Source organism: Rhinatrema bivittatum, unplaced genomic scaffold (genome assembly GCF_901001135.1).
Source record: "Rhinatrema bivittatum unplaced genomic scaffold, aRhiBiv1.1, whole genome shotgun sequence".
NCBI classification, from domain to species: Eukaryota; Metazoa; Chordata; class Amphibia; order Gymnophiona; family Rhinatrematidae; genus Rhinatrema; species Rhinatrema bivittatum.
In genome coordinates this window covers 194,937-205,308 of record NW_021820735.1, presented here as the reverse complement: position 1 = coordinate 205,308, position 10,372 = coordinate 194,937, and positions in this window count along the sequence as shown.

Below are 10,372 nucleotides of genomic sequence, written 5' to 3'. Positions count from 1 at the left end.
GGCGCCATTTTGGAAAATGGCGCCGGCTGAAGACAACAAGATTCAGGAGCAGGAGCCCGTTCCGGACCGCTGCCGTTCCGGACCGCCGCTGGACCCGCAGGTTATTTAAGTCATTTGGGAGGGGTTCGGGAGGGTGGGGGATTTAATTTAAAGGGTCGGGGGTGGGTTTTAGGGGGTTTTAATGTGCCGGTTTTGCGATTTTTTGATTTTTCGATTTTTAACGATTTTTCACGATATTTTACCCCCCCAAACGGCAACAATACGATTCCCTCCCCCTCCCAGCCGAAATCAATCGTTAAGACGATCGAGGACACGATTCACATCCCTAAATTATTAGATTACACCTAGTCTATTCTATCAATTAGCCTTAATATCTACGGCTAAAGACCCTTGGGTAGTGGAACCAAGAAATAATCGTAATTGGGAAGTTTCATAGAAAATATATTTCTGATTTTGGCTCAGGATTTCGCATCTACATGGGAATTTCAATATCATTCCCCCCCCCCCCCCCCCCCTTACTTTCTATTTCTGTTCTGAAAGCTAGGAATTTTTTTCATCTCTCTTGAGTTATTCTGGAGAGATCAGGAAAAATCCAAATTTGAGCTCCATTAAATTTTTCTAATCTTTTCTTCATATATAAGCAAAATACAGCTTCCCTATCAGCTGCAAACGCAAAAGATACATGCAGTATAGCTCTATTATCAATTAGGGATGTGAATCGTTTTTTGACGATTTAAAATATCGTCCGATATATTTTAAATCGTCAAAAATCGTTAGGGCCACGATACAATACCAATTCCCCCGATTTATTGTTAAAAAATCGTAAATCGGGGGAAGGGGGAGGGCAGGAAAACCGGCACACTAAAACCCCCTAAAACCCACCCCCGACCCTTTAAATTAAATCCCCCACCCTCCCGAACCCCCCCCCCAATGCTTTAAATTACCTGGGGATCCAGCGGTGGTCCAGAACGGCAGCGGTCCGGAACGGCCCCCTCAATTGCATCGTGTTGTCTTCAGCCGGCGCCATTTTGCAAAATGGCCGCCGCAAAATGGCGGCGGCCATAGACCAAAAGGATTCGACGCAGGAGGTCGTTCCGGACCCCCGCTGGACTTTTGGCAAGTCTTGTGGGGGTCAGGAGGCCCCCCCCAAGCTGGCCAAAAGTTCCTGGGAGTCCAGCGGGGTTCCGGGAGCGATTTCTTGCCGCGAATCGTTTTCCGTACGGAAAATGGCGCCGGCAGGAGATCGACTTCAGGAGGTCGTTCAGCGGGGGTTCCGGCGCCATTTTCCGTACGGAAAACGATTCGCGGCAAGAAATCGCTACCGGAACCCCGCTGGACTCCCAGGAACTTTTGGCCAGCTTGGGGGGGCCTCCTGACCCCCACAAGACTTGCCAAAAGTCCAGCGGGGGTCCGGAACGACCTCCTGCGTCGAATCCTTTTGGTCTATGGCCGCCACCATTTTGCGGCGGCCATTTTGCAAAATGGCGCCGGCTGAAGACAACACGATGCAATTGAGGGGGCCGTTCCGGACCGCCGCCGTTCTGGACCACCGCTGGATCCCCAGGTAATTTAAAGCATTGGGGGGGGGGGGGTTCGGGAGGGTGGGGATTTAATTTAAAGGGTCGGGGTGGGTTTTAGGGGGTTTTAGTGTGCTGGCTCACGATTTTAACGATTTTCACGATAGTTTACACACCCAAATGGCAACAATATGATTCCCTCCCCCTCCCAGCCGAAATCGATCGTTAAGACGATCGAGGACACGATTCACATCTCTATTATCAATAGGAGTATCTATAGTGGTTTCTATTAAGAACATAAGAACATAAGAAATTGCCATGCTGGGTAAGACCAAGGGTTCATCAAGCCCAGCATCCTGTTTCCAACAGAGGACAAAACCAGGCCACAAGAACCTGGCAATTACCCAAACACTAAGAAGATTCCATGCTACTGATGCAATTAATAGCAGTGGCTATTCCCTAAGTAAACTTGATTAATAGCCGTTAATGGACTTCTCTTCCAAGAACTTATCCAAACCTTTCTTGAACCCAGCTACACTAACTGAACTAACCATATCCTCTGGCAACAAATTCCAGAGCTTTATTGTGCATTGAGTGAGAAAGAATTTTCTCCGATTAGTCTTAAATGTGCTACTTGCTAACTTCATGGAATGCCCCCAAGCCCTTCTATTATTCGAAAGTGTAAATAACCGAGTCACATCTACTCATTCAAGACCTCTCATGATCTTAAAGACCTCTATCATATCCCCCCTCAGCCGTCTCTTGTTTTACTCATAGTTTCTCGTTTTTTCCCCAAGGTGAAGTCCGGTTTTAATTCTATATAGTTTCCTGTTGGTTTAGATTAATTGAAGAAAAGCCACGCACCCCTTTGGGGGCTGGCTTTTATGCCCAGCCAGTCACCTCTAGATGACGTCAGTGTGCCGAGGAAATTAACTCAGCAGGTCACAGGTGCCGGGAAATGCTCTCACCCCATCCTTGCCGCCGACATATATTGTGCGGTATCTCCTCCACCTCCGGGTGATCCTTTTTAAAAGTTTAGGTCGCTGGAAAGAGCTGGGCATTTTTGGTGGCCCCAGAAAGAGACTGAATGAAAGTTGGGGGAGGGGCAGCACAATAATTCTTTGCACAGGGTAGCAAAAAAGCTAGCAGCGGCCCTAGAAACATAGAAATGATGGCAGAAGAAGACCAAACGGCCCATCCAGTCTGCCCAGCAAGCTTTCGCACTTTTTCTTTTCTCTCACATACTTATCTGTTTCTCTTGGCTCTTAGTAACCTTTTTTTATTCTATTTCCCTTCCACCCCCACCTTTAATGTAGAGAGCAGTGTTGGAACTGCATCTAAGTGAAATAATTTAATTTAGTTAGGGGTATTAACCACCACAGTAAGCAAGCTACACCCATGCTTATCTGTTTATTCAGACTGTGTAATTCAGTCCTTGTTGATTGTTGCCTGAATATAGATCCACCTTTCTTCATTCCCCCCTGCCTTTGAAGCAGAGAGCTATGCTGGCTATGTATTGAAAGTGAAATATCAGACTTGCTCCCCTGCCGTTGAAGCAGAGAGCTATGCTGGATATGCGTGAAGTGTCAAACTTCCTCCCCTGCCGTTGAAGCAGAGAGCTATGCTGGATTTGCATTGAAAGTGAAGTATCAGGTATTTTTTGGTTTGGGGTAGTAACCGCCATAACAAGCTAGCTACTCCCCTGCTTTTATGTGATTGCAAATCCTTTTTTCCACATTTCCTCTTGCCGTTGAAGCATACAGCAATGTTGGAGTCACATTATTGAATAACGATATTTATCTCCAGGTAGTAGCCATCATTCCCTCAAGCTACCCCCATGGCTCTTCTCTTCATTCACATCCTCTAGAATTTATGGATCCACAGTGTTTATCCCATGCTCCTTTGAAATCCTTCACAGTTTTGGTCTTCACCACTACCTCCGGAAGGGCGTTCCAGGTATCCACCACCCTCTCCGTGAAGAAATACTTCCTGACATTGGTTCTGAGTCTTCCTCCCTGGAGTTTTAAATCGTGACCCCTGGTTCTGCTGATTTTTTGCAACGGAAAAGGTTTGTCATTGTCTTTGGATCATTAAAACCTTTCAAGTATCTGAAAGTTTGAATCATATCCCCCCTGCTCCTCCTTTCCTCCAGGGTGTATATATTTAGATTCTTCAATCTCTCCTCATAAGGACCTCAATATACTGCTCAGGTATAACACGTGCTCACAACAGCTGTCTGCAACTGGTTTCAGGCTACCTCCAACTGGGCTACAGATTCTAGGCACCCTCAGTATTCTATGTTCCTCATTTAAATCACACACTTTGAGTTGTGAATATTAAGTTATTCTTGAAACAGCAGGAGCATTCTCCACTCCTGAAACAACAATGCTGTTTTTTTTCTGCTTTTTAGAATAGCCAGATGTTGGCACCCTGCAAAGAGAACCACAATTAATGTTAAAAACACACACAATAAGTTCCCACAGAGCACTAAAGATGCACAGCAGGGTGACAGTAGTCAAGGAGACTCAAGGAACATAAGAACATAAAAAATTGCCATGCTGGGTCAGACCAAGGGTCCATCAAGCCCAGCATCCTGTTTCCAACAGAGGCCAAAACCAGGCCACAAGAACCTGGCAATTACCCAAACACTAAGAAGATCCCATGCTACTGATGCAATTAATAGCAGTGGCTATTCCCTAAGTAAACTTGATTAATAGCTGTTAATGGACTTCTCCTCCAAGAACTTATCCAAACCTTTTTTGAACCCAGCTACACTAACTGCACTAACCACATCCTCTGGCAACAAATTCCAGAGCTTTATTGTGCATTGAGTGAAAAAGAATTTTCTCCAATTAGTCTTAAATGTGCTACTTGCTAACTTCATGAAATGCCCCCTAGTCCTTCTATTATTCGAAACTGTAAATAACCGAGTCACATCTACTTGTTCAAGACCTCTCATGATCTTAAAGACCTCTATCATATCCCCCCTCAGCCGTCTCTTCTCCAAGCTGAACAGCCCTAACCTCTTCAGCCTTTCCTCATAGGGGAGCTGTTCCATCCCCTTTATCATTTTGGTTGCCCTTCTCTGTACCTTCTCCATCGCAACTATATCTTTTTTGAGATGTGGCGACCAGAATTGTACACAGTATTCAAGGTGTGGTCTCACCATGGAGCGATATAGAGGCATTACAACATTTTCCGTTTTATTAACCATTCCCTTCCTAATAATTCCTAACATTCTGTTTGCTTTTTTGACTGCTGCAGCACACTGAGCTGATGATTTTAAAGTATTATCCACTATGATGCCTAGATCTTTTTCCTGGCTAATAGCTCCTAATATAGAACCTAACATCGTGTAAATAAAGCAAGGATTATTTTTCCCTATATGCAACACCTTGCACTTGTCCACATTAAATTTCATCTGCCATTTGGATGCCCAATCTTCCAGTCTTGCAAGGTCCTCCTGTAATGTATCACAGTCTGCTTGTGATTTAACTACTCTGAATAATTTTGTATCATCTGCAAATTTGATAACCTCACTCGTCGTATTCCTTTCCAGATCATTTATATAAATATTGAAAAGCACCGGTCCAAGTACAGATCCCTGAGGCACTCCACTGTTTACCCTTTTCCACTGAAAAAATTGACCATTTAATCCTACTCTCTGGAAGGAAACTGGTAGCAGTGGTGGGATTGGAAGCTAGGTTTTTGGGTCTCACAGTGAGTTGGTAACACCTGTGGGAATAGCTGCTATAGAGACTTGAGGTAGGAAGCTGGGTTTCTGGGTGTCACACAGAACTGGTGGCAGAGGTAGGATTGGAAGCTTTGTTTCTGGGTCTCACAGTGTGTTGGTGACACCTATGGAAATAGCAGCTGCATTTCCGCAAGTCACAATGAGTTTGTGGCAGTGGTGGGGTTGGAAGCTGGGCCTCCAAATATCACACTAATAGAACTGGTGTTATAGAAAGTTGGGATTGAAAGCTGGGTTTCTGGGTCTCACAGTGAGTTGGTGACACCTGTGGAAATAGCAGCTGCATTTATGCAAGTCATAATGAGCTTGTGACAGTGGTGAAGTTGGAAGCTGGGTCTCCAAATATCACACTAATAGAACTGGTGTTATAGAGACTTGGGATAGGAAGCTGAATTTCTGGGTCACACAGAATTGGTGGCAGAGGTGGGATTGGAAGCTGGGTTTCTGGGTCTCACAGTGAGTTGGTAACACCTGTGTGTTATGGTTTTGAGGTGTTGGAGTGGATTTTTGGGTACTGTGGTGATGGCCACTCCCACAGGGAGGAGCCCCGAGAGGAACCACAGTACTAGACTAGACTCGGGACATGTAAACACAGAAGATTTACCTTTATTATACAGCAGGATGATACCACCAGAGGTAGCAGTAGTGAGGTGATCCAGTAAAAGCAGTCCAGGGGCCCTCTGCAGAGGAGACCCGTCTCACAATGGTAGATGTCAGTAGCTCTCAGTGGTATATGGAGACCCGAATGTAGGTTCCCAATGCTGAGCTGTAGGTGAGATAGACTGACAAAGTTTAGATTACTCACTAAGGGGGTCATTTATCAAAATGCGATAAGGCATTTTTGCATGCATTAAGGACTTATCGCATGTGAAAACATGTTTAACGCATGCGTTCGCACCATATCGTATGGTGTGATGCAAATTCAGAAAATAGGAGGAGTGTGGGCTGGGTTAGCCTGTCTGTGAAGAGCTATTGCACAGCCATAATGCTGATTTTAACTACACCTCTTTGGATTGCGTTAGCTGCTATGACTGTGTGGTAAGGTTTCATTGCCCTTTGTGATGTCTCCCATAAGTCCTATTTCAGGTGAATTGACAGGTCCAGGGGAGAGGGAGAGGGACTGGCCATAATGTCATTCCCATAGGTAGGTATTTGTATCCCTATGGTAGGCCCAGCTAGTAACTCGAGGTGGGGTTTAGTTAAGAGTGTAGGGGGTTAGGGGCCACTTTGACATTCTACGTGACACCTACGAACAGAACAGGTCTTTTGTGAAGATTTGATGGCCTTCGGAGTGAGGAAACTCACTCCAAGATGAGATTTGGGCAATGTTCTCTCAACCTAGCTTGATGGACTCTCTACCTGGGTAATATCAAGCTAGGTTGAGAGAACATTGCCCAAATCTCATCTTGGAGTGAGTTTCCTCACTCCGAAGGCCATCAAATCTTCACAAGAGACCACTGTTCTGTTTGTAGGTGTCATGGAGAATGTCAAAGTGGCCCCTAACCCCCTACACTCTTACCTAAACCCCACCTCGAGTTACTAGGTGGGCCTACCATGGGGATACAAATACCTACCTATGGGAATGACATTATGGGCAGTCTCTCTCTCTCTCTCTCTCTCTCTCTCTCTCTCTCTCTCTCTCTCTCTCTCTCTCTCTCTCTCTCTCTCTCTCTCTCTCTCTCTCTCTCTCCATTAAACATGGTCCCCCAGTGGTTGAATGTAGGAAATACAACAGAACTGGCACTTATCACAGAATCTGAAAATGGTATCACAATTTGTGCTAACTTAGCTCTTCACACAGGTTATTAGCATAAAACACATCCCTTTTGCTATCACATGCAGTAGTTGGATTGCAGGCACCAAGGTAGGGAGAGCAGGCCCTTGAGGAGCGAGTACCTGGTATCCCATATAGGCACCTGAAAGAAAACATAGGGCCCCCGAGGAGCGGGTAACCAGGTTAGATGAAATACCTCGAAGGATAGAGAGAGCTTGAAGTGGCAGAGTAGCTTAGACCAGAGGAGTATCCAATCCAATCCTCAAATTGTTAGCAAACGAAGGGCGGGCTAAATACCTGGATGGCGTGACATCACTCAAGGGGGATGCCCCCGAGGTTCCTGCCATGACGTGGATAAAGACGTGGGTGGCATGCGTGCGCGCACCTAGGAGGTCCTCAGGAGAAACATGGTGGAGAGAGAGCATGCAGATGTAGCGGTAGCCATCTTCCCAAGGCTAGTGGGGAGAGCAGAGAGAAAGGTGAGGCACAGAGGTCGAAGCCGCCTGAGACCGACGGGCGCAACAGTGTGGAAATAGCAGCTGCATTTCTGCAAGTCACAATGAGTTTGTGGCAGTGGTGGGGTTGGAAGCTGGGTCTCCAAATATCACACTAATAGAACTGGTGCTATAGAGACTTGGGATAGGAAGCTGGGTTTCTGGGTGTCACACAGAATTGGTGGTAGAGGTGGGATTGGAAGCTGGGTTTCTGGGTCTCATAGTGAGTTGGTGACACCTGTGGAAAAAGCAGCTGCATTTCTGCAAGTCACAATGAGTTTGTGGCAGTGGTGGGGTTGGAAGCTGGGTCTCCAAATATCACACTAATAGAACTGGTGCTATAGAGACTTGGGATAGGAAGCTGAATTTCTGGGTGTCACACAGAATTGGTGACAGTGGTGGGATTGGAATCCAGGTCTCCAGGTGGGCTCTATCATTCCAAGTAGGTGTCAATGAAATTTCCATTTTGTAACTAAATGTTGATGGTTCCTGCCCTTGCAGTTTTCCTTCAAATGATCTAGTGGTAGCAAGCATAACTCTCCCTTTCTGGTGCAGAACTCTTGGCTTTCCTTAAAATAGGAATTGAAGAGAAAAAAAAAAGGTTCTGGGATCTTATTTATAAAATTACAAGCCGTTAAGCCCGTTAAAACGGGCTACATCCCTCTGTCTCTCACCTCCCCCTCTTTCTCTCTCCCCTCACTCTTCACCACCCCCTCCCTCACCCACTCCTCCCCACCCTCCCTCTCCTATCACTCAGTCCCTCCCTCCCACTCAGTCTCACTCACTCCCTCCCCCCTCTCTCCCTCCCTCTCACTCACTCAGTCCCACTCACTCTCCCTCAGTCCCCACTCCCTCCGTCCTCTCCCTCAGTCCCACTCCCTCCCTCCTCTCCCTGTCAGAATTGGTGACAGTGGTGGGATTGGAATCCAGGTCTCCAGGTGGGCTCTATCATTCCAAGTAGGTGTCAATGAAATTTCCATTTTGTAACTAAATGTTGATGGTTCCTGCCCTTGCAGTTTTCCTTCAAATGATCTAGTGGTAGCAAGCATAACTCTCCCTTTCTGGTGCAGAACTCTTGGCTTTCCTTAAAATAGGAATTGAAGAGAAAAAAAAAAAGGTTCTGGGATCTTATTTATAAAATTACAAGCCGTTAAGCCCGTTAAAACGGGCTACATCCCTCTGTCTCTCACCTCCCCCTCTTTCTCTCTCCCCTCACTCTTCACCACCCCCTCCCTCACCCACTCCTCCCCACCCTCCCTCTCCTATCACTCAGTCCCTCCCTCCCACTCAGTCTCACTCACTCCCTCCCCCCTCTCTCCCTCCCTCTCACTCACTCAGTCCCACTCACTCTCCCTCAGTCCCCACTCCCTCCGTCCTCTCCCTCAGTCCCACTCCCTCCCTCCTCTCCCTCCGTCCCACTCCCTCCCTCCCTCTCTCTCCCTCAGTCCCACTCCCTCCCTCAGTCCCTCCCCCTCACTCAATCCCTCCCTCCCACTCAGTCACTCCCTCCCCCCTCCCTCTCACTCACTCAGTCCCACTCACTCTCCCTCAGTCCCACTCCCTCCCTCTCTCTCCCAGTCCCACTCCCTCCCTCAGTCCCACTCCCTCCCTCTCACTCAGTCCCTCCCCCTCACTCAATCCCTCCCTCTCACTCAGTCACTCCCTCCCACTCTCTCTCTCCGTCCCTCCCTCCCACTCAGTCCGTCCCTCCCTCTCTCTCTCTTCTCCCTCCCTCGCTACCGCCCGCTACCGCCGTCGCCGCTACCGCCGTCGCTACCGCCGCCACTCGCTACCGCTGTCGCCGCCCGCTGCCGGCCGCTGCTGCCACTGGACGCCGCCATTTTTTTTTCGTTCTGAAGCTGCCTCAGAGCGACGTGCTCGCCCGCACATGCGCGGTAGAGCTGGTCTCTACTGCGCATTTGCGGGCCGTCGGTCACAGGCCATTTATAAGGTAGATTGCAGCAACAAGAAACATTCCAAGAACAAACTGGAGACAGAGGAGCCCCTCCAACTGTACCCCACCCTTTACACTTCCATCTACACTCCTGTACCCCTCAAGTCTACCCCTGAACCCCTCCAACTATACCCCACCCTGTACACTTCCATCTATACTCCTGTACCCCTCAACTCTACCCCGTACTCCTCCATCTGTACCCCACCCTGTACACTTCCATCTATACTCCTGTACCCCTCAACTCTACCCCGTACTCCTCCATCTGTACCCCACCCTGTACACTTCCATCTATACTCCTGTACCCCTCAACTCTACCCCGTACTCCTCCATCTGTACCCCACCCTGTACGCTTCCATCTATACTCCTGTACCCCTCAACTCTACCCCGTACTCCTCCATCTGTACCCCACCCTGTACGCTTCCATCTATACTCCTGTACCCCTCAACGCTACCCCTGAACCCCTCCAACTGTACCCCACCCTGTACACTTTCATCTATACTCCTGTACCCCTCAACTCTACCCCCGTACTCCTCCAACTGTACCCCACCCTGTACACTTCCATCTATACTCCTGTACCCCTCAACTCTACCCCCGTACTCCCCGATCTGTACCCCACCCTGTACACTTCCATCTATACTCCTGTACCCCTCAACTCTACCCCTGAACCCCTCCAACTGTACCCCACCCTGTACACTTCCATCTATACTCTTGTACCCCTCAACTCTACCCCCGTACTCCCCGATCTGAACCCCACCCTGTACACTTCCATCTATACTCCTGTACCCCTCAACTCTACCCCTGAACCCCTCCAACTGTAACCCACCCTGTACACTTCCATCTATACTCCTGTACCCCTCAACTCTACCCCCGTACTCTCCGATC